Source organism: Erythranthe guttata, chromosome 13 (genome assembly GCF_056151865.1).
Source record: "Erythranthe guttata isolate IM_541 chromosome 13, IM_541, whole genome shotgun sequence".
NCBI lineage: Eukaryota > Viridiplantae > Streptophyta > Magnoliopsida > Lamiales > Phrymaceae > Erythranthe > Erythranthe guttata.
In genome coordinates, this window is record NC_142545.1 from 5,248,558 (window position 1) to 5,274,608 (window position 26,051).

Sequence of the window (26,051 nt, forward strand, 5' to 3'; positions counted from 1 at the left end):
TAGAGGAATCTGCAATGTTGGTGCAGTTTCAATCCTGATCGGAACTTATGCTTTGATGATAAGGATGCATTCGCTCGTATAGATGATGATATCCTCTGTGATCTGATTAGTGTATAGTACATGGAGTCTTAAACCGAAAAAAAAAATGTGAGGTGATTAGAGAAAGGGAATTATGCGAATCACACAATAAAGACTATCCTACTTTAAGAAGACACATACATATAGTACTGGATATATAGATCAAAGAGGTCTCGATTAGTTAATACCTCTAATCTAATCGGGATATATAAAATGAAATGATTGTGCATGCGTAAACTATAATTGAATGTTGCATTATGAGATATATCTAAGGGATCGTGACACGGAATCGCTAGATGCCAATCTAGATCCGTTGGGATAAAATGAAATAATTTTCATAATTGAAATCAAAATAGTTTGATCTCAATTGGGACATTTTAGATTGTCCGACTATAGTTGTTCAAATCACATAGAGATGTGAACCCACAACTATAATACACCTGAACCATTGAGGGTTACACATATAATATGTCTAGGATTATCATAAAGGTGTTTAGGGATTCAAATAGTCGAATTCGCCGATTCAGAACTTCATATGATCTAGTTTCGAGATCATATTGAGATACTATATATGAGTTGTTTTAAATACTAGAACAAGATTTTCAAAAGTTAAAAAATGAGTTTTTATGTTTTTGCAAAGTGCACTGATCGAGATTTCCAAAAGTGGAAGATAAAAAAATGGAATATGGTACTCAAATTGAAAATAATTATTGCTCTATAAGAATATGTCCATGTTACATAATCAATGTTAACGAGTATACAGTTAACGAATATATGATAAGTCAAATTTATAAATAGAATACTGTCAAAAATATTTCATACCGGTCTTTACTAGTACAGGTAAATATTAAAATATGCATCAATGGGTCCATAGCTCAGTGGTAGAGCAATTGACTGCAGATCAATAGGTCACCGGTTCGAACCCGGTTGGGCCCTTTATTAATCTAATTTTGCATTCAAAATGAAATAATATGAGATTCCAATTTTCTAACACATTTTTATTTACAAAAACTAGTAATCTGAATCTAATTTTGCATTCAAAATGAAATAATATGAGATTCCAATTTTCTAACACATTTTTATTTACAAAAACTAGTAATCTGAATCTAATTTTGCATTCAAAATGAAATAATATGAGATTCCAATTTTCTAACACATTTTTATTTACAAAAACTAGTAATCTGACCCGTGCGATGCACGGGGTTTGAAAAAATTAATGCAAAATAAAAATTCAATTTTCAATGTTGTTTTCTACTTTCAAATTAAAACGTAAAAATCACTCGAACATAAAACAAATAGAAAATAAAATATAAAATAAAATAAAACAAAGAATCACGTAGTAATGTAAATAACAGAGGCTTTTATTCTATTATCTTTCATTGATACATTCTCCACTACAAATAAAACCAATAGAAACCACTACATTCATCTTGTACCACAACCTTTGTTTCTTGAGACGTGTAATATACTTAATAAGTTAACATATATGTCCAACATTTCAATAAAGAACAGTTTGTTGAGGCATGCATTGATGCATATTTATTTATATCCACAAAACAGAAATTGACCAAAAAACCTGATAAATCACATTCAGCGACTTCAAGTTTCTTGTGACCGATCGATTCTTTCAACATTGATAAACTATATGCCACTCTTTCTATTCCTCCATCGACATTAGATACTACACTGATCTACGTTTGTTAGACAATATTCATTTCTCACACACTAAAAATTCATTAGAGAAAGTTAATGTATAATGTGCTGCTCATGCCCATAATATATGAAAAGATTTTGTTTCAGTAGTGGAAAACTTACATTAATTATTCAGGTCACACATAATGAAAATAATACAAAATTTCTTGGATATATATAACAGAAAAAATCAAAGAAACAACGAAAAGAGAATTCATTTTCCAACAGATCCATCGAAAACTCACTAATGGAAGAAGTAGATCAAACCCAACATTAATGAATTATCTACTACCCCATTTCCACCTCCTTAAAAAATGTCAGCGCCATTGTTGTGAAGAAAGAAATGTAAATTTTAAAATGAACAATTTAAAGATGTGAACATATTTCAGAGAGAGAAAATGCAGCGAGACTCGATAGTAATTCTTAATAAAATTATCGATTTTGTTTCCCAAAAAAACAATAATGCTATAACGTTGCTTCATGTTTGTGAAACTTGTAAGGAAAAAACATCGAAAATTTAAATGTCGACTATTTTTCAAAAAGCAATCCATGACTGAAAAAAACTGAGAATTAATAAAATAAAAACTTACCATATATCTTATTAATAAAAGTAAGGTTGCTCTAGTGAAACCCTATGGTTTTTTTTCCCGCTCATTTTCGGGGTACAACTGTCATTTATTTAATAAATTATTTTATGGGGTTCCCTGCAAAAGAACAAAACTCGGATTATGCAGATGGAGATTAAACAAAAACAAAAAAAAACAAATTAAATAAAATAGGTAGACGTTTTTAACTCTGTTAAGAATATCAGCAAAGGGAAAAGCATAAATTATCAGAACAACACATAACATATACGGTTGGAGATGGTTGTTTTTTGGATGGAGATCAACATAAAGCTCAACAAATGATATATAGTTTTGTTTTTGTGGAAGCAACCATCTAATCCTGTGCCTTTTCAAAAAAATACTATTCAACAAATGATATCTAGGGTTTTTAGAGACTTTTTTTCAAAAAGATATGATTTTCAGCCCTATTTTGGAGAATTCGTTAATCTAGGGCCGTATTATTTGGGATCGAATTAAATCCGATCAATTAGAGAATGAAGAGGATGCGTAATCTTAAGAAGTGAGAGGAAAATACGCTGATAATCAAGGCCCAACCAAAAATCCAGTATAATTGAATTTAATAAGCCAAATAAACCCCATAAAATAATTTATTAAATAAATGACAGTTGTACCCCGAAAATGAGCGGGAAAAAAAACCATAGGGTTTCACCAGAGTAACCTTACTTTTATTAATAAGCATAAATAAGATATTCAATTACGTGTCATTTAAAATAAGTTTGAATGATGTATGCCAATATTTGAGGGATTAGTATAAATTTGAAATTAATATTTAATTACAGGTCATTTAAATTTTATTAATGTTTAATTAATAGATTATATGATATTAGGTTAGGGTTAGTATATATAATTACGGGACATTTAAAATTTGATTAATATTTAATTAGTAGATTATAGGATATTAGGTTAGGAGGGAAAAATTACTATTATAGTTTCTTTAGGGTTTCTCCAGGAACCTTTCTTTTGTTAATAAGATAATTCTCAAACCCTATTTCATTTAATGCAAATTACATTTATAATCTCAATGTGCTTATTTATAATATATATATTATAAATAAATAAGAAATATATTTTAAATTATAACATGCTTCAAATTTTCTAACACATTTTTATTTACAAAAATAATTCTCAAATCCTATTTCATTTAACGAAAATTACATTTATAATCTCAATGTATTTATTTATAATATATATATTATAAATATATAAAAAATATATTTTAAATTATAACAGGCTTCAATTAATAAAGGAAAAATTAGAGAAAAATCCCATCTAGGAAATGTAGTTAAGGAAACACCCCTCCAACAAATAATTAGAGAAAACCCCCTTGCCTAATATTCCACCCATGTGATATTTTTATAATTCCAAAACTGCCCTTAATTGTCTATTATACTTTTTCAAAACCCTAATCTTATTTTTAATTTTATTCCGCCGCGTTTCTCTCTTCTTCTCTTCTCTGTTTTCTCTCTTCTCTGTTTTCTTTGGTTTTTTTTTCTCCGGCAATCTTCTCCCCGTCGTTGCCGCCGCCGCCGCCGGAAGATGGAGAAAGAAAGAAGAGGAATCACTCGTCGTCGGCGTGTAGAGGAGAAACACTCTTCTTTCTCAACATCATGTCCCACCCCGTCGGCGTGTGGAGGAAGAAGAAGAGGCACAAGCTGTTGAGAAAGAAGAAGAATCACTCGTCGTCGGAGGAGAATCAACGGAAATTGTTGATGAAGGTTTTTTTTTTACCTTTATTATTTTTTAGTGTTGGTTTTGTCATGTGCTCAAAAATTGTTTATGGAGTGACCAACAATGGTTGACAAATACCTTTGAATCGTTTTTTTTTTTTTTTTTTTTTTTTTTTTTTTTTTTTTTGTGGACATTGAAATGCTAATTTGTGTTTTTTTGCATGAATTATTTATTTTATTTATTTTATTCTTGTTAAGGATTGGTTGAAATTGTGCGGTGGGACGGTGTGGTGAAGATGGGGAAGCAGATTTAGGGTTTTTTTGGTGGATGGGGAGGAGGACGGCGCGTGTAGAGAATTTCGCGCAGACTGAAACCTTAATCGACTATGTACATGTTCATAGTCGATTAAGCTAATCAACTATGCTCTGGCAGTCGATTAAGGTTAATCGACTCCAATTTTTTTTATTTTTTTTGAATTTATTTTATTGATTCCAATTGTATAAATCATTTATAATGTTTATATATTTTTGTTTTTGTAATATATAGTTGATTTTACATTTTTTCGCAGTTGTGATTTGTTATTTTTAGTAGCAGATTCTTAATCGACTATGCTTCACATCATAGTCGATTAATATGCTTCATTGACTCCAATTTTTAATTTTTTTTTTGATTTTTTTGTTTTTTTATTCTAATTGTAGAAACCAATTATAATGTTTGTATATTGTTTGTTATTGTAAAATATAGTTGATTTTGCATTTTTGTAGTTGTGATTTGTTATTTTTAGTAGTCGGTTCCTTAATTGACTATAGTTCATCATAGTCGATTTAATATGCTTCATAGTCGATTAACATACCTGATAGAGAAAAAAAGTTAAAAAACGAAAGAAAAAAAATTTAAAAAAAATTAAGAAAAGTTATAAAAAAAATAATTTTTTTTAATAATAATAATAATAAATTAATAATATATATATATATATATATATATATATATATATATATATATATATATATATATATATATATATATATATATATATATATATATATATATATATATATATATATATATATATATATATATATATATATATATATATATATATATATATATATATAAGATAGAAAGACACGGCTGATGGATCATGGGGATAGTGGGCTGATGGGTATGGGGATAGTGTGTAAGGTGGAGGGACATAAATGGAAAAATGGGTGGGTGAAATTCAGAGTGAGTTTTTCTCAAATGGTGCAAAATAGTTTGGGTCTTTCTCGATTAAAAGAAGTATTGAGGGGTTATATCAAAGAGCCCCATTAATAAAAAGTCCATTTCAGAATATGATTCTATTTCTCCTCCTTCTCCGTCGTCTTCTTTCCCTTCTTATCCTCCTTTCTCCTTCTCGTCTTCTTCTTATTCCTTCTCCTCCTCCTCCACCCCCTTCTCGTCCCTCCCCTTTCTCTTCCTTATCCATCTCCTCCTTCTTCTCCGTCCTTCTCCACATTGATGATGCTAGAATTAGATCACCTGAAGTAGTTTCAATAGGATGAGCTGGAAGAGCAAAGTGGATCACTGGCTCACGAGTTTGATGACCTTGAGATACCTGTTGATCAGAGAACGCGTGAACTAAGACGGTGGTTGAGCCGGCACAAACCCCTCCGACGCTCAAGTCAGACGTGTGGATAGCAAAAGTCGTAGAAAGAATGCTAGAAGTCATCTTGATCGAATAATCGAACGTACCTTAAAAAATGGGTTAAAACCTTTATCTATACCTCGTTGATTGGGCTGAAGTTAAATAATTGAGATTGTCGGGCCCAAACATTATCTGAAGGTGATTGGCATTCGTTGTAGTGGGCTTCAAAGTTGGGCTCATGGCCTAGTAAGATAAGAAATTATCGGCCCATTGGGCTGGCCCAACTAGGCATATCACTCATCTTCCTCTTCTTCTCCTTATTTTTCTTCTCCCTCTTCTTCTCCTTGGATCGGATACATGGTCAAGATCATATTGACTATCTTCTAGAAGGAACAACCTTTCAGGTTCTTTGCAGATCTTTTCGGATCTACGAAGAGTCGGTTCAGGAGGTGTGGGTTGTTCAATTTGCTCTTCTTCTAACTGTGTAGGCTGAATTTCGGTTTATGGTTCTCGAATTTCTTCAAGTTCTACCATTTTGTCTATTCTATCGGATATAAATGTCGTCTCTAAGAAGGTGGCATTCTTTGAAGCAAACACTTTTGTCTTAGAAGGACAGTAGAATAAGTATCCCATTAAATTCTCAGAATATCCCACAAAGTAGCATAAGTCAGATCGAATATCCAACTTATCTCCCATTAACCTCACGTAAGAGAGACAAGCCCATATCTTCAAGTGGTTGTACGTGGATTTCTTGTTGTACCAAAGTTAGTGAGGTGTGGATTTATCTGCTTTGGTGTTAACTTGTTTCAACAAGTACACATCAAACAGGAGCGCATAACCTCACAAGAATGTTGGAAACTCAGTGTTACGGCCCCATCGTAGATTGAACTATGTCCAACATTGTTCGATTATGATGCTCCAAATATTCACCACCACGATCGGATCGCAGTACATTAATACTTGGCCTTAATTTTTTTCCACTTTTGTCGAAACTCTTTGAACTATTCAAAAGCTCCAGACTTGTGTTTCATTAAGTACACATAACCATACCTAGAATAATCACAGGTAAAGGTTATGAATAAGTTAAAACCACCATTGACACTAATACTTAGTGGCCCATAAACGTCTATAAGTATCAAATCAAATAAACATTTGGCACGCTCCATTTGCCCATTGAGCATAAACTTAGCCATATTTCCTTTGAGATATAATTCGCAAGTTTGCAGTTAGTTCATATCAGTCAGACTGAACAATCCCTCACGCGCTAACTCGTTCATCCGGCTTAAGGAAACATAATCTAATCTAGCATGCCAAAGTTGTGTTGGGTTTAAACTATCAATCTTACGTTTTATTGTTGAGTTTAATTAATTGGTATTTTGTTTAGATCTAGTTGATATATATAGTTAGTTAATTCTCGTTCAGTAATAACAGTGTTACCATTGTAAACAACGCAAGTCGAATTTCCGAAATAAAAGGAGTAACCTTTCTTATCCAAAACATGAATATAAATTAAGTTTTTAATCAAAGAGGGTAGGAATAAACAATCGCCCAAAATCAAACTAGAATTTAAACATGATTCTTAGCTAACTCTTCCAATTCCCTCTGCATCAAATCTTTCTCCATTGTCCATCTTCAAGTAGACCTCTCCATACGCGAGTTTCCTACTTCTTGTCATTAGATACCGATCATTACAAAGATGTGAGCCACAAACGGTATCTAATACACATAAAGTATAATTAACAGATAAGTTAACTTCTATGAAAAACCTACCCTTTTTTCAGAAAACTTCTGATCAAGATACACCTTGTAGTTAAAACTTCGATGCCCTCGTTTTCCACAGTAAAAACAAGCATCACCATCTTGCTTGTTCTACCTTCCCTTGGGTGCAGTCAATTATCCCTTCCTCTTCTTTTTACTTTTTTTTTTTTTTGAGAAAGCTTTCCCTTTCTCTTCTTTGACTTGGAAGCATTCTTAGTCGAGGAAGAAGGTTCTATAAGAAAAACAAGATTATGCTTCTTCATAATTGACTTATATATTTTCAACATGTTAACCATCCCCTCCAAATGAGGCTCAAGTTTATCATGTTGAAATTCACTATGAACACTTCATAGGAACTAGATTGTGAGAAGAATATGATGTCCACCAACAAATCAGTAGGGAGTTCGATTTTGAGATTCGCCAACTTGTCACTGAGTGATATCAACTCTTTGGCAGCGGCAAATCTCACAGCACTAACGTTCTCACCGTACATTTTATCAAGTTAGGTCTTCATACTCACAACGTACTGGAAAGTCTCATACTTTGTATCTAGCTCTTGCGACATAGACCGCTACAAAGGCCAATGTTCGTGCAAATACGAAATCTAGTGTGAAGTCTGTGTATTGTAGTAGGGGATCCGATCGCTTGATCACTTATGGATGTCCTCTGTGTTCTAACAGTTTATAATCAATAAAGTCTCTGGAAAGAGTTAATTATGTGATGATTAGAGAAATGATTTTCTCTAATTCATACACATAAATATTATATCACTAAGATCGTTCGCACAATTATTGAACTAGAAAAGAGGTCTCGGTGAACCAATGCCTCTAGTTCAGACAGGACATTTGAATCGAAAAGGTCGTATTGTACGATAACTATATCACAAGTTTCTCGCAGGCACTTCATTTGTATCTAGGGAATCATGATGTGTATTTGCTAGACGCCAATTTTGATTCGATGTTAGGCAAAAGTTTAGTGAACTTTATAAATTGGGAAGTTTCGCAATTAATTAGCAGATCCACTGAATTAGGGTTTTCAATTTTAGAAATTGGAAAATTTCAAAGTGGCACTCATATTGAAGAGAACGTTATGAATGTCACGAAATGTAATCGTTATATTTTTTCCGGGAGTTCGTTTATGAAAAACGAGCAGAAAAAGAATAATGGGCTAACTTAAGCCCGGTACAATAGGGTCTTTTTCAACCTCATATAAGTTGAACGAGATTAAGAAAATACCTAGCCTCTTTTTCTTCTCCCTCACTTAGCTCTGTCACTAGCGCCGCCACTGGAAACCGCTCACTTAGCTCTGTCACTAGCGCCGCCACTGGAAACCGCCGCTTGTCGCTGGTTACCCCTTCTCTTCTTCACTTAATTGTTCGTTATATTTTCACATCCCTATTTCTAGTGCAGTAGGGTTGATACAAGGTGAAGCCTGAGAGAAGGGGGACGGAACTGTCGCCACTGTCGCCTACGCGCCACTCGTTACCAGCGAGTGCATCACACGCGCCGTCGCCTGCTCCTCGCATGAAGCCCACACGCCGCCAGTGACACCGCCGCTCAACCAGACAGATTAGAGAGAGGCAACAACTAGCCATCTTCTCAAGTTTTCGGTTCGATTCACGCTCCAAAAGTAAATTCGATTTATTTTATTTATTTATTGTTTAATTAAATTAATTAATTATTTATAATATGAATTTTACTTAAATTATGAATCTCATGATGTCAATTATGTGAGGAATCAAGCATGCTTATATGTTAGATTGATTATTCTAAATTTTTATTTAAATGTTTAATTTTCAAATTAAATAAATTAATATAAATATTTTTGTTGGTGATTTGAAGCAAGAGGAACACAATTAATTGGTTTGATCGCGTATGTATGTTCGTATAAATGTGTTTATATGGGTTTTCTTTTTCTAGTGCGTATACGTGCTTGATTCCCACTAGTGAATTCTAAGAAATTTTATCAATCACATATACACGGAGCATGCAAATCATATATTTGAATTTAATCGAATTAAAGTAAGAACATGCTCGAAAATTAAATAAATTAAAATATTTTAATTTTTGAATACTTCCACGTTGAACGTAAACTCCTTCGACTAAGGTTGTGGTCACACCGAAGTTCTCAACGGGAGCAATCATCTTTGTCTTGATTCGTCGGAATTAGGTTTCAACTTGAAATGGATCTTCCACCGAATTAATTCCACCAGAAATTAATTCGGGTTAGTGTTGCGAAAAGAACGAACGAAGAACAAGGGGAGGTTGACAACGGCGACGTTGTTGAGGAGATGAGGGAGATGGCCGACTATTGTGTTTATTCTTTTAGCCCAAGGCCTCTATTTATAGGGAATTAATTGGTTTGTTGGCCAAGTGACCTACTTGACTTAGCAGTCCAAGCCTAATCACATTAGAGTTTCTAAGATTTCTTATTAATATATCTCTAACCGTATTTCCAAAAAATACAACGATTACATATTCGTGACGAGTATAACTTGGTCGTTAGTTTCAGTACCACTTGCATTTTTGTAATCTGAAAAATTCCAGTATCGAGCACCTGCCAAATTGGAAAAAAATCGAGTATGGAAAGTCCTCTTAATGGAAATACATTCGTTTCTTCGTTCCAATTTATAATTGACTATTACGAACCTCATATTGAATCTTATTGAGCTCCAATCATGCTAAGATTAACAAATTAATAAATTTACGGTACAGTAAGTTTGAACCTCAATGGTTGAGGTGTAAGTTAGCCGGGGGTTCACAACTCTTTGTAATTCGAACGAAGAACACGCATTCCAAGTGTTCTGATCAAGATCAAAGTCCCTTTAATCTCAATTGTCGATCTTATCAATTAAAACTCAGCGAATCATGATTGACGCCTAGCAACTACACATGATGATTCCCTAGTTACAAATGAAGTGCCTGCAAGAACCTTAAATTATGGTTAACGTACGATACGGTCTCATCGACTATATACGTCCCGGTTGAACTAGAGGTATTGGTCCACCGAGACCTTTAATTTTGTGCGGACGTTGTCCCTTGGAGCGATGTTCGGTGAGACTCAGGGACATGTGATAACACAACTGGTTCTCTTGCGAAATGATATATTAGGTCTGAAGGACTAATGTGTACAACTATATCATAAAACCTCTACTCAAAACGGGAACCACTTAAAGATTGTAGACGAGGGGGTTCAGTGAACTCATCTACTATGAGCACCCACTTAAGAATGCTCATGTCTCTACACTGTTGGCTGATGAGACACAACTCACATAAACTAAGAGCCCATTTGATTGCACTTAATGACCATCTTAATGAGTCATGGGTTGCCCGAGTCAGCAGATTAGCCATTAAGCACATTTAGTAACAATAGCTGAACGGCTCCGTCAATCTCTTAACGATTCCGCTGAAAATATGACGCTTACTCGGTCAGAGTAATATCTAAATGAATTTTTGACTATTTTATCCTTAAATAATCTCTTAACACGATAAATCTCCTCTCATTATCCATAAAAAATCTCCTCTAGTCGGGGCCTGTGAAAGCCACAAAAAATCACACGAGAATTGTTAACTGTCCAAACAATTATCTTTCTTCTCCACGAGTCTCCCTCAAAACAAGCTTTTATATTCCTGTGTTTTTATGTCATGATATTTATGTTATTTAAAGTCAGAGTACATAGGACTTTATGTAGATTCTTTATGCATTATTAATAATAGTGTAAATTGTGAAAGAGTTGGTGATAATTTTGGGGTTTTTTGCAAAAGCCACCCGTGTAATCTTGAATGGCTAAAAAAACACTTGTGTTAAAACAATTAGCACAAACCCCCTATGAAAATTAGTCAAAGACAAAAAAGCCCCTGAAAACATGTCGTGTAATCCACACGCGAATTGTGCGACCGAGAATGTATTTTCTAACATGGAAAGACCCTCTAAAATTTATTCTATAAATAAAGATAAATCTAATTGATGCTTAATATAAATATTTCAAATTTTTGGATCAAATTGCAAGTTTCAAAATTTCTTAAAACACACAAAAAGAATATAGTAAAAAAAAGGGTGAAAAATTGGGAGCGGAGGATGGCCTGATAATTCAATATTATCGGACGGACGCTATTCATCAGTTGACACGTGGAGACATTTAAGTGATAAAATAAATTGTGAACTAATTATTTTCTTTTCCTTTTCTTGTTTTCTCTCTCTCCTTTTACCCTTTTTCATTACTATTTTTAAATATGTATTTTCTTCAACTTTGACTTTAACTTAGTTTTTCAATACTATTTCTACAAAATTAATGTGTAATTTTGAAAAGAATCTGATATTAATGATGAACATTTGCTAAACTGATAAGTATGATTTAACTGGGAAACTAATATATGTATTAGTTAAATGTTAGATTAGTTTTATGAGTAAAAATTAGAACGAAGTTTTCGAATCATGCAATTTCAATGAAAAAATTCCAATTTTGGGACAATAATTTTCATTCAAATCTCTAAAAATTTCAATGTCGGATTTTCAGTTTTTCTTTTATCAGATTATAAATGAGATTCCGATTTTCGATAAATTTTAATTTCCAAAATAATATTAAAATTCAAAATTACACTTACAATGCATGTTTTTTTCATAATATCAAATTTATTATATACTTCATGTTATAGGTGAATCTTGTTGTTTTTTTTTTTTTTTTTTTTTTTTTTTTTTAATTTATTGTTTTCACGTGAAGATAATTCTATTTAACTAATAAAAAAATTATACATACAAAATTCAATCAATTAAGAGCCTGACTTTGTAAAGGGGTGCCTTGGACCCAAAATAGATTTGATTAAGAGTTTTAGTTTCACCAATTAAATCCATGTGTCACAAGTTAACTCGCATCCGTTTTACAACAAAAAAACAGGCCATCCGCTTTTTGCCGCCGGAAATTAAGTTCTTGAAGAACCCCATCATTGGTCGATAATGGAGGATCTTCAGCCCTTGCGTCCTTCAATCACGGTTTTTTGGCGAGAACGACGACTGCGGGGAGGTTCTTCCGGCGAGATCTAAGGGCGCGGGCTGGTCCAAGATATGTTCGACAGGGGCAGACGTTTTCCGGCCAAATCTTCCAGCGAGTTCTAAAGGTGGGGGTTTGGTTTGAAGTAGATTTGATAGGGGCAAGTGTTTTCCGGACAAATTGAACGGAAACACTTTGATTCCGGCGAGTTGTGAGGCATTAATACTGAAAAATATTAAAAATCAAAGAAGATAAATGTGTTCTTGATGATTTAAATGAAGAATTATCATCTTCTTTTTCATTCTTTTGCAGCCCCTTATGTGTTCTTGTTTTTTTTCCTTTGTAAGGGTAAATTACTCATTGCATGTAAGTCTAGCTGAGATAAATTAACGTACTGCTAATAAGGCTGCTCATTTGTTAGCAAGGAGTTCACTTCCTTATGTGGTTTCTTGTTTTTGGTTTGAAGTTCCAGACTTTATGTCAGACTTTGCATCTTTTAATTCCCATTAATAATATATCTTTGATTTGTTTTCGAAAAAATTAGGGGTTTCTGTGCATAAGTTCCCAACCAAGCATCTTTATTATTTTAGGTTTAGGGGCTATATCTCTTTCACCAATAAGCCCATCCCTTTAATATATATTATAAATAAATGAAACATTCATGTATATGACAATATTACCCCCAACTCTACCCAATTCCTAATTGTAACCCCAATTTAATCAATTTTGTCCACAAAAATTCAATTTTGACCACAAAAATTCAATTTTGACTTTTCAAAATTGGAGCATACTTTAATATGCATCAATTTCATCCTTAACTTAATTTAACCTCAATTTGAACCCAAATTTTACCAATTATTCAATTTTGATCCAAATATGGTTTTTTTACAAAAATGTTTTTTTTTTTCAAATTTTTTTTCCCGCCGGTCTCCGGCGTTGACCTTTCAATTTTTTTTTCTTACGGATTTTTTCGCAGGTTTCCGGCGTTGATTTTTTTTTCTTTTTTCTTTTCTTTTCTTCCGGATTTTTTCGCTGGTTTCCGGCATTGACCGGCGGTCTCCAGCGTTGACTTTTTTTAGTGTTTTTTTAAGTTTTTTTTTTTTTTTTTTTTTTACGTCCGCCGCTAAACGTTGACCGTAATTGTGCTGTCACTGACAGTAAATTAACGTAATTATACTGTCAATGACAGTTAATTAACGTAATTGTACTGCCGTTAACAATACATTTATGTAATTGTTCTGCCGCTGACAGTAAATTAACATAATATTATTATTTTTTATTTTTTGTTATTTTTTTTTTATTTTGATTGATTTGTTAACAAGTCAACGTAATTATATTACTGTCGTTGACAGTAAAATAACTGTAAACACAATAATATTATTGTCAACAACATCAATATTATTATTTTTTTGGGTTTTTTGTTTTGTTTGAATTATTCACGGAGTAACGTAATAATATTACTGTCTATTATTGTAATATTACTGTAAACACAATAATATTACTGTGGTTGACGGTAATATTACTGTTGTTATAGTAATATTGCTGTCAACCACATCAATATTATTATTTTGTTTGGATTTTTTTGTTTGTTTGAGTTATTCACGGAGTAACGTAATAATATTACTGTCTATTATTGTAATATTACTGTGGTTGACGTTAATATTACTGTCACTCACAGTAATATTAATTCTTTTGGCTTTTTATTATGTTTACATTTGTTGAACGGTCAACATAGTAATATTACTCTATTACACAATAATAATGAGTTTTGGTGTGTTAATATAACTGTGTTAGAGATTAATATAGCAATATTACTGTGTTAAACTGTACTTTAGTTAATTTTACTGTGTTTAACAGTAATATAGTTAATATTACTGTCAATCACATCAATATTGCTGTTTAAACGAAGAAAAAAAAGTTACAGAAAGAAATAAAAGAAAAAAAAATCGAAAAAAGTCAACGCCGATCACTGGAAACCGGCGAAAAAATCTGGAAGAGAAAAAAAAATAAAAAAATAAAATAAATTGAAAAGTCAACGCCGGAATCCGGCAAGAAAAAAAAAATTAGAAAAAAAAAGTTTTGAGTCAAAATTGAATAATTTGTGAAATTTGGGGTCAAATTGAGGTTAAATTAAGTTAATGATGAAATTGGAGCATATTAAAGTATGAAGGGTTATTTTAGTCCTTTACAAAAATCTGGACCATGTGTGGACTTGTTTGTAAAGAAGTTTTTTGTCTGGACATCTTTATGAATAAGTACCCATTGATGGGCTTATATGTAATGACCCAAAAAATTAATAAGTTTTGATATTGCAATAATTGAAGAGATTTGTGAGAATATGAGAAATATTAATAATTTTCTATATTGCAACACGCTATCTTCTTTAATAATTAAAAAAAAATGGAGAATAAACATTCTTGTGTACAATTGGACACTCCCGTAGTTTGAAAAGCTTCATTTGGGTACATGTTTTTTCTTTCATAAAAGAATTTGGATGCATTCTATTGCAAATTATTTTTATCCATTCATCTTTTATTTACTTAGGATGGCGAAAAACTTGAACCTCTATCATTCAAGATTGGAGACTTTTATTTGGTGCATAAATAGTTATAGAGTGAGTAAAATATGAAGACATCGGGGAACAATATATTTTCTAGTTTAATATTTTCACTTAGCTTAGTTCTTGTTTTATTATGTATCTTAAATTTAATTTTTATTTTGTACATGAACATCCATGAGTATAGGAATGGAGGAATCAGATGAAAATAATAGACTCAGATGACATAATAACAAAGTAGATAAAAAATATCTCGAATCGAGTATTCATGAAGTTGTTTTAAATGGTAGATAATGGGAAAGTCTTAAGGGTCTAAGAATATGAATATTCTCAAGATTAATTATAATTTTTTGGTTTCTCAAAGACAAAGGAAGAATAGATACGATTACTTAAAATAAAAAGTATCAAGTTTGATTGCCTTTAACTAAGATAACAAACAATATTTACAATCATGCGACGAACACTATCAACATTACAAAGGATGAATGGACATAGTATATAAAGGTTTATACTGATGTTAAAGTTTTTCATTGTGTTGTCTCAGTACTTTTCATTAACTATTCAACTATATTAAGAATTATTTGTTACTTAGATACAGGCGCGTCCTAAAGCAAAGAGTTTAAGACTTGCACATTTACCATATCCTGAGATTTGAAGAGCACTATTTGATGGAACCACTGCTACAGGGGTTCATTCTTGGGGACCTAGTTCCCAAGATCCAAATCCTGGTACTAGCTCATTTTCTTCAATTGTTCGAAATGCGGAACAAAATGACATAGAATATATTTTGTTTGGTGATGAAGATGAATATTTTCTCCCTACTACAGAGACTCAGTCTAATGATTCTAACCGTCAGTCTCGAGGAGAAAAGCCTAAAAAAAAAAGATTCAACCTTCGTCTAGTGATAATAATTTAGTAGAAGAGATATCAGTTGGTTTGAAGCTTATGATAAAAAAAAATAATAGAGGTCCTCCAGTTACAGATTGCATTGCTAAATTGGATGAACTTGGATGGGATAAATAACACATCTTATATGTTTCAACTATTGTAATCTTTGGTAGTTGTGCATGACAAAGAAAATCTTGGGTGACGTGATACGCGTAAAACCTACGTATAAATAACCGCAAGTGTACAGTATCGCGTTTTGCAGAATAGTGAATTCCGGATATCGATCCACAGGAAATTAAGTTCCTAAATCTACCAAGTACCGTAATTATACTATCCTAAACTTTATCTAGACGAACGAGAATGGATGGGAGAAATAAAACTAAAAAATAAACAATAAATAAAAACAACGGTCCGCCAGGACAAGCGAGGAATTCCGACGTGTGATGGCTTTTAGGGTAAAATCCACCAGTGTACTATCGATAAAGATCTACAAATCCGAATCTAATGTCAATTCTATATTCGCTAACCCAGACACTAAAGTACCCTAACCCCCGTCTCCAGTGTAGTTAGAGTCTACCCACAGGTCCGACGTCTCCGTTCAGAACCTGATATTAAGAGAGCATTTAGGTCAAGTCCTTAAGGGCTACCCGAGGTGCATCACGTCTCCGTTTCCACAACCCGAGCTATGTTTTCCTAAAATCAAACGAGAAATCCTCTCTCGAGTTCATTCCCATTTAGAATCAATTCAACTGTTGGCCAAACAATCGAAAGCATTTAATACAGGAAAAAACATAAACATAATCAAAGAACGACAAATAGATCACAGATCTGGAAATCAAAACCAATATATACAAGGTTTCATTTCCCTAAAAGAAAATGCTCAGTTCATTACAAACATAGCATCAAAATGAAGAACACGAGAAATTATAAACTAAACGTAAAGAAAAGCTTATGAAAAACCCGAGTCGAAACCCTCGTCGAAGCTTCCCGCGAAGAACTGGCGAGAACCGAAGAGAAAACCGAAGAAGTCGAGAGATAATCGAGAGTTATAAAAATGAAGAAGAGACCTTCTATTTATAGTAGGAAATCAAAGAAAAATATCTTGTCTCGAATTATGTGCCCAGATCGCGATCTGGGCTTCTTGGATCGCGATCTGGCAGGCTTGGAAACTGCGCACCGCCTTTCCAGATCGCGATACGGGAATGGTGGATCGCGATCTGGTTCTTGATCAAAAAATGTACTGTGAGACCCCCCTGATCGCGATCCAGGAAGGCTGGATCGCGATCTGGATCTGACCCCAATTTGCTCTCTGTAAGACCCCCAGATCGCGATCCAGGAAGGCTGGATCGCGATCTCGGCTTCTGCGCCAACTTCAAACACTGTTTTGACCCTTTTCTAGCCCGAATTTGACAATTTTGCATTTCACAAAAGTTGTAGATCTTGAAGTCAGATTTCTATGGCCATTTGAATCAGCTCAATCGGAGGTCGTATGCAAAAGTTATGCTTGAAATACGAAACAGTGCCACACCCGCGATAATGCACTTTTGCACGTGTTTGGTTTGATTTTCGGCTTCGCTTCCAAAATCGTTTCGAATCGGCAAAAATAGCTCTTTACCTAAAATATAAATAAAACAAAAACAACATAATATATACAAAGAAAGCCGAAAACTCGGACGAACGAAGACCAAAACTCGAAGAATTGATAAGCAAAAATCGTGCAAAACGAACACTTATCACACCCTCAAACTTAGATCTTTACTCGTCCCGAGTAAATCAAAACGAACCTTCAACCAAAAGGAAACAAAACAACAAACTATATCTAGGCCACTGACGTAGGGAATCACGATTGCATTTAGCGTATGCAACAAGCCGTTGAACCCCTGGGTACCCCCAAAGGACGAGTTGTGTCTCGTGAGGGTTTTTAGACACCACACCCTCAAAGTTGCCGGATTGGTCAAAGCATTGCAATTAATTCCAAAGATGAAACGAGCTAGATAACCTAAAATCTTAGAATGGCATACGGCTTAAGGTATTCGACTTTCTTACCGACGCAATTAGTTGTTTCTACATTAAAATGAAAGATAGACTCAAGAATCCGTAATTAAACAATAAACACAATTATCGAGGGTTTTGAGTAGAAATGTGGGTGAAAAGTAAGTTTTGATTCTGAAATTCAAAAACTCGAGTTGGGCATAAGAAGGTCTATTTATTCAATATAAGAAATGACAACAACAATATTTTTGGTGATTTTCATCACAATTTTCTTCTTTTTTTCATTTTTTTAAACGGGCATAATCGTGACTCGTGCAAGGCTCGACACCACTGTGTTATCTCCCTGACCCATGTATCGAACTTTAGTCCAAGAAACCCCCAAGCTCGACAGCTCGAGAGACTTAGGCGACGAGGTGCACCCAACGGGTTAAGCTCGAGTCAGAAAGGCGGGGAAATCAGAGCGTGAATCACAACAATATACCACAAATTATTATTTTTCTCCTCTTTTTTTTTTTTTTTTTTTTTTTTTTTTAACATCGAACATAAAATAAAAACGTAAAGACCATTGATAGAACTTTTAGCCAACAATTGGAAATCGTGAACACATAATTCAATTCTAACTCGCCCCCCAAACCTTAGACTATTATACCCCTCAGAAAAGTGCGCTCAAGCTTAATCGGAAAGGATTCGAAAGGCTATCCACACAAGTTGCAAAAACGCAGTCGGAAGGTACATCTATAATTAGCCGGTTATCCATAATTTCAATTTTAAAATCAACTAGCCCATCTACTAATTCATTAATTGCTTTGCTTCAATAGAATCCGGAAATGCAACTTACACTCGATCCTAAATGAAATGCATGTGACAAACATAACACAATTACGGAAATCGAAATACATAAATGAAACTAAATTATATGATATGCATGCAAAAGACCAAATCAAAATAAGCTAAACTCACCCCCAAACTTAAATCATGCATTGCCCTCAATGCGAAAAATAAAAGATATGAGAAAGAGATACGCCCTGAACAGTCGTGCCGCAGATTGATCAGTGTTCCACGGTTGCGAAAGTGTTCTTTGGTTGCACGGGGTGCCGTCAATTTTTGCACCGAGGGCGAATTGCCGGAATTGCCTAGATTTCCCGACTTCTTACTCTTCTTTCCTTGGGGACGAGATACCGGCAAAAATCAAGAAAAATGGGTGAAATTTAGATTTAAACCAAAAAATGCAAAAATAAAAGAGAACTAACAAAATAAATGACGAAAAATAAATAATGGGTTGCCTCCCATTCAACGCTGTTTTACAGTCGACGGCTCGACATGATTTGGACGGATTATGTCCAATCCAAAGTCTTGTAGATTGCGCATCCATCCGTCAGTCTTGATACATACTTTGCAATCATATCATGGACTAGATTGCAATCTTGTAATGACCATCCCAACCCATGGTACTTTTCGTTTGCTTTGGAAATCAGTCGGTAGGAGACTAGGATGGGTTGCTTGCCTACCGATCTCTCAAACTCGTATACAAGATACTCGAGCTTTGGAGAAAGCTCCACCTCAAATTTGAAACTCGTCTCCTCGCTCACACTCAAATCCGGAGTAGCAATGTGGATAGGATTTTGTTCGTCAAGTTCCTCTACCATCATCTTCATCCCACTCTCATCACACGCAAAAGTATCTACAGAACTGGGATGAATAATTCCCTCAAGGTGTTCAACCTCATCGTTCATACGAAAATCTGTAAATACCTCTTTGTCTTCATATAGGATGGTCGGATGTGGTTTGTGAATGTGACATCTCTGAAAATTTTTGAAAATTTTTGCCAGAAACTGGAGTTCGTCTTGTAAATAGCACAAGTGCTCATTTGTCTGTGCAAATCCATTTTCTGGGTTCAACCTTCGATGTCTTTCAATATCCTCCAACTCTTGTTGAATGTAATCAGCTCTGGATTGAATCTCGCCAAGAGAGAGATCATAAATCGAGGCCATCAATGTATACAAATCTGTGAAAATAAATAAAATAAATCAAAGAGAAAAAAAAATAAAAAAAAAATGTCTAAAGTAAAGCAAGGATAGTTGGTAACGATATTAGTAAATTCAAGAGTAACTAATTCCCCGGCAACGGCGCCAAAAACTTGATACGCGTAAAACCTACGTATAAATAACCGCAAGTGTACAGTATCGCGTTTTGCAGAATAGTGAATTCCGGATATCGATCCACAGGGAATTAAGTTCCTAAATCTACCAAGTACCGTAATTATACTATCCTAAACTTTATCTAGACGAACGAGAATGGATGGGAGAAATAAAACTAAAAAATAAACAATAAATAAAAACAACGGTCCGCCAGGACAAGCGAGGAATTCCGACGTGTGATGGCTTTTAGGGTAAAATCCACCAGTGTACTATCGATAAAGATCTACAAATCCGAATCTAATGTCAATTATATATTCGCTAACCCAGACACTAAAGTACCCTAACCCCCGTCTCCAGTGTAGTTAGAGTCTACCCACAGGTCCGACATCTCCGTTCAGAACCTGATATTAAGAGAGCATTTAGATCAAGTCCTTAAGGGCTACCCGAGGTGCATCACGTCTCCGTTTCCACAACCCGAGCTATGTTTTCCTAAAATCAAACGAGAAATCCTCTCTCGAGTTCATTCCCATTTAGAATCAATTCAACTGTTGGCCAAACAATCGAAAGCATTTAATCCAGGAAAACATAAACATAATCAAAGAACGACAAATAGATCACAGATCTGGAAATCAAAATCAATATATACAAGGTTTCATTTCCCTAAAAGAAAATGCTCAGTTCATTACAAACATAGCATCAAAATGAAGAACACGAGAAATTATAAACTAAACGTAAAGAAAAGCTTATGAAAAACCCGAGTCGAAACCCTCGTCGAAGCTTCCCGCGAAGAACTGGCGAGAACCGAAGAGAAAACCGAAGAAGTCGAGAGATAATCGAGAGTTATAAAAATGAAGAAGAGACCTTCTATTTATAGTAGGAAATCAAAGAAAAATATCTTGTCTCGAATTATGTGCCCAGATCGCGATCTGGGCTTCTTGGATCGCGATCTGGCAGGCTTGGAAACTGCGCACCGCCTTTTCAGATCGCGATACGGGAATGGTGGATCGCGATCTGGTTCTTGATCAAAAAATGTACTGTGAGACCCCCCAGATCGCGATCCAGGAAGGCTGGATCGCGATCTGGATCTGACCCCAATTTGCTCTCTGTAAGACCCCCCAGATCGCGATCCAGGAAGGCTGGATCGCGATCTCGGCTTCTGCGCCAACTTCAAACACTGTTTTGACCCTTTTCTAGCCCGAATTTGACAATTTTGCATTTCACAAAAGTTGTAGATCTTGAAGTCAGATTTCTAAGGCTGTTTGATTCAGCTCAATCGGAGGTCGTATGCAAAAGTTATGCTTGAAATACGAAACAGTGCCACACCCGCGATAATGCACTTTTGCACGTGTTTGGTTTGATTTTCGGCTTCGCTTCCAAAATCGTTTCGAATCGGCAAAAATAGCTTCTCTTTACCTAACATATAAATAAAACAAAAACAACATAATATATACAAATAAAGCCGAAAACTCGGACGAACGAAGACCAAAACTCGAAGAATTGATAAGCAAAAATCGTGCAAAAAGAACACTTATCATGACGCTCCCTAAAGATAATGTGGGAGTTTTGAAAGCATGGATTAAAAGAATTGGACAAAACATGGGATTTGAATTTTAACTTGCAAGGGATTAATTATCAAACTTTAAGAATTTTAGTACTATTCATTTATATATGATTATGGATTTTTTTTAAGTTTCGTAAGTCATTGTGAACTTTTTATGGTGTTAATTTCATTTTTAGTAACTATAGACTTGTTTAGTTGGTACATTTTTATTAATGATAGACTTGTTATACATTTACATTCTTTAATTGATTCTATTTTATGATTCAATATTTTGCTTATAAAATGTACATTCTCAAATATTATACTGTTCATTTATATTTAACATGTCAAATATGGAAATTTACGAGATTATGATATTAATGATGATCTATTGGTACACACAAATTATGTGCGTACCAAGAAACAAAGATAACAATTCGGCATTGTGGGGACATGCTTAAGCATTAGAATTACTGTCTGGATCAGACACACAATGTACTGAATTAATGCCCATGTCACATGTTACATATATTCATTTGAGCATATGCATTTTGGATAACGAGGGTGGCTACATGATAGTTGCATGTATCAGTAGAAGAAAAAATGGCAATTTTCTTGCAGATTATTGGGCATAATCATCGTCTTCGTGTAGTGAAGTGTAGATTTCAACACTCTTCACAAACAATTAATGCCTATTTTCACGAAGTGTTGAGTGCAATGATGAATGGCAAGAGAGATAATAGTACCTACAACATTTGAACCGATTCCAAATATTTCGGCAAGTTTTAGGAGGTTACATCGAATTCTTAAGGTAGATATTGTGCATCGTGTCAGTTTTTTTTTCGTCATTATTTAATTATTTTCTTGTTTCTCTAAGGTTTTTTTTACTTTAAATGCAGTGAGCAGTTGGTGTACTTGATGGGACACTGGTACATGCCATTGTTCCAATTTCAAAACAGACTATGTATAGGGGTAGAGGAAAGGGAGAATGGAATATGAGACTTTAATATAATTTTTACGTTCGTTTTGGAAGGCTGGGAAGGGGTAACACATGATTCAAGAGTCTTAACAGAAACAGCTGATGATCCGAGAAACAATTTTCTAGGCCTTCCGCTGGTATTACTTTAAATTAAATCTAAATTCCAATATACGTTAAATCTGAAGTTGCTTTATTTTTATAATGATTACAGGTAAATACTATCTTTGTAATGTTGCATACATACATACAAGAGCATTTATGGCTCAATAGTGTGGTGTACGATATTGAATAGAAGACTATTGCCGTAACTGTGCTTTGACTAAAGAAGAAAACTTTAACCATGCTCATGCTCAACTAAGAAACGCGATTGAACGAACTTATGGAGTTCTGAAAAATAAATTTCCGATTTTAGAAACGATGGCTCCTTTTTTGTTTTATGTGCAAATAAATATAGTGATTGCTTGTTTTGCGGTGCATAATTTTATAAGAAAAGAGCCTATTAGTGATAATTTTCGAGGAGCTTGATCAATTAAATGTGCCTTTTGATAGTGCTGATGAGGATGGACAAGACCATGAGAATGATGGTACAACTACTGGAACATGGTGGGGGAGGAAGACATGCAGTATATGGCAAATGTGTGTGATGAGATAGCAACTCGGTTGATGCATTGAGCGACCAACTATGATTTTATTAAGCATTTGAAGTTAATTTCAACGACATTAATCTTAAAAGTCAGTTTTAGCGACTATAATGTATTTTCATAATTTTTTCTACTTTTATTTGTGAATATTATATTTATTAGTTGTTTGAAATTTATATTTTATCTATGTTAAATATTTTAAATTTATTCCATACCAAGATGTTTAATGTTCGACAAAATTTTATAATTGTATTGATTAAGTAGATCATGATTAAAATTTGTGTGTATTCATCTATGTTAATTAAATTTAATTGACAAATAAAATGTCAGCATTAAATAAGGGTATAACAGGAAAATAACAATATTCAATACTTTAACAATTTGTCAGATCGACTAGGAATTGGTTCAATATAACAGGAAAATAACAATTTGTCCGATCGACTAGGAACTGGTTTAATAGTTACAATACTTTAATGAATTATCTCATAATTCTCCTAGAACAATTCATAGTACTTAAAGTAATTATAAGGTTTATATCTATGTGCATGCAGGGGCTAACAAATATAGCATTGCCAAAATATATAATTTCATTAATATGAAATAAATTGCTAATAACAAGAAAATGAAAGACCACATCCACAAGTTGGCTTGTTGGTCACCTACTCTAACAATATTTCCATATTATCGTTAAGAAGCACAGATGTGTCAATCGGATTCACTCGGTTGAAGACGATGATTACACTTTGACTACCCTGCCTGAATTTCAATAGCCGGGTGTAGTTTCCTTCCAACGGCTACTCATTGAGACTCCACTTGTCCTTGATCTCGAGTCTTTTGATAACTCCTTTTGCAGTTTGTTGTTTTCAGCATATCTGTTGACAACATTTCGGGCCCTCAAGGCTTCTCGTGTGTTCACCTCGACCACCATCGAATACACCGTCCTTATGCCGATGTATTCTTCTAGCATTTATGCCATGCATGTTTCGAGTCACGATCATTTATATGTCGCCCTATCAACCGTTGAAAGTAGAGATGACATAATTTGTATAATCGATTTCGAATCAGAGTGAACTATCCAATGTTACTAGTAATATTGTTTATAAAGAAATATTTAACCGAATGTAAAGGTACATACTAAAAATGGTACATTATAATTCGGTGAAAGAAGTATTCTATTTATATGTATATATATTATGCAGAGTATGTTTATTTGCTTTGTATGGTGTTCTTACTGACGTCTTTTAGTCTTTGAGAAAATCTCTTTCCCTTAGATATATTATTCCCCACACATTTAAATAGTTCAATACATCCTTCCAAACTCTAATCATATTATTATTTTCTTTCTCTCTTTCTCGTCTCCTATTTTTTCCATCTTCTCTCTTCTCCATTTTTTTCCTTTCTTCTCCCTTTTTTCCTCTAGGATTTCTTTACTCTCGATCGGGAGCACGTTGTCGAGAGAGAAGTTTCAATCGCAATATTCAACAGAAGATTTGAGTGAGTTTTTCTTTTTTCTTTTTTTTGATAAGTGGGTTAGTTTTTCTTAATTATCTTTGTTGTGCATAATTCTCTTATGTTTATGGAAGTGAATCTTGAATTATTATGTCAAAATGGTTGTATCGCTGCAGAAATGATGGACGGGGCATTGTGTTTCTATGAGGCAAAGAAAGAGTTTTAATTCATTGGCAATAAATATTATTGTCCATTTATGAGATTTCTTGCTGCTGGTTGTCTTTATCATAATCTAATTTCAAAAGAACACCCCCAACCGGTAGTGGTGGTGACACTGATAGTGGTGCAGGTATCGGGGTGGCAGATCTAGGGTTTTTGGCTAGATTGGTTTGAGGACATCGCGAGCGGAGGTGGAGATTGTAATGGTGTGGTGTGGTGACAATGGGGAGCAGATCCAGAGTTTTTTTTAGGTAGATTGGGCTTGTTAGGTGTATTAATCGACTATCAACAATGGCATAGTCGATTAAGCAATTGACCACTAAAATTATTGTATAATAATGAAATTGACTACCAAATTAGTGTTTTAGGTAGATTGGGCTGAACAAGGAGCGGGTTGAGGAAGTCTACAGAGGTTAATCGACTATGTTTTGGTAGTCAATTAATGTTAATCAACGTTTTGGTATTCGATTAAAGTTAATTGACTTCAATTTTTAATTCAGTTTTGGATTTTATTTTTATTGATTCCGAATTGTATAAATCAATTCCACATTTTTCATATTTTTTGTTTTGTAAAGAGTAGTTGATTTTAATTTATTTTTTTGTTGTGTTTTGTTATTTTTTAGTAGTTAGCCCCTTTATCGACTATGCAGGTTCAGTTGATAGTCGATTAATACACCTGAATTAGGAAAAAAAAATGAAAAAATATTATTAAAAATATTTAAAAAATATATTAAAAAAGTAATAATAAATAAATAAATAAAAAGAAATTTGAAAACAAAAATTAATTTGGTAGTCCATTTCATTATTCTACAACAATTTATGTAGTCGATTGCTTAATCGACTATGCCTTAGTTCATAGTCGATTAAGACACCTAACAAGGGAAAAAAAGTTAAATAAAATAAAAGGGCAAATTACCAAAACCCCCCTGAGGTAAGTCTGAATAACGGAAATTCCCCCCACGTTCTCGTAATTACGAAAACCCCCTAGGTATGCAGACATCTTACAAATCGCTCTAACGGTGTTAAACTCGATGGAATCTTTTTGATTCTCTCGAATATTCCTCCGATAATACCAATTTTGCCCTTGTACACGTGGAACGTTCTGATAGTTCTATTTACAGACGAAATTACCCTTAGGGGGGTAATTGTAAGCATTTTATTTAATGAGGGGTCATATTGTTGCATAGTTTGTACTTACTGAAATATAACCGTTGC

General features: G+C 33.9%; 1 non-coding gene across 1 annotated transcript; it reads left to right on the forward strand.

Moving 5' to 3' along the window:
* The first annotated feature begins 942 nt into the window (after window positions 1–942).
* Window positions 943–1,014, forward strand: TRNAC-GCA (transfer RNA cysteine (anticodon GCA)). Its single transcript has one exon. It is a non-coding gene; the product is annotated as a tRNA-Cys (tRNA).
* The last annotated feature ends 25,037 nt before the right edge of the window (window positions 1,015–26,051 follow it).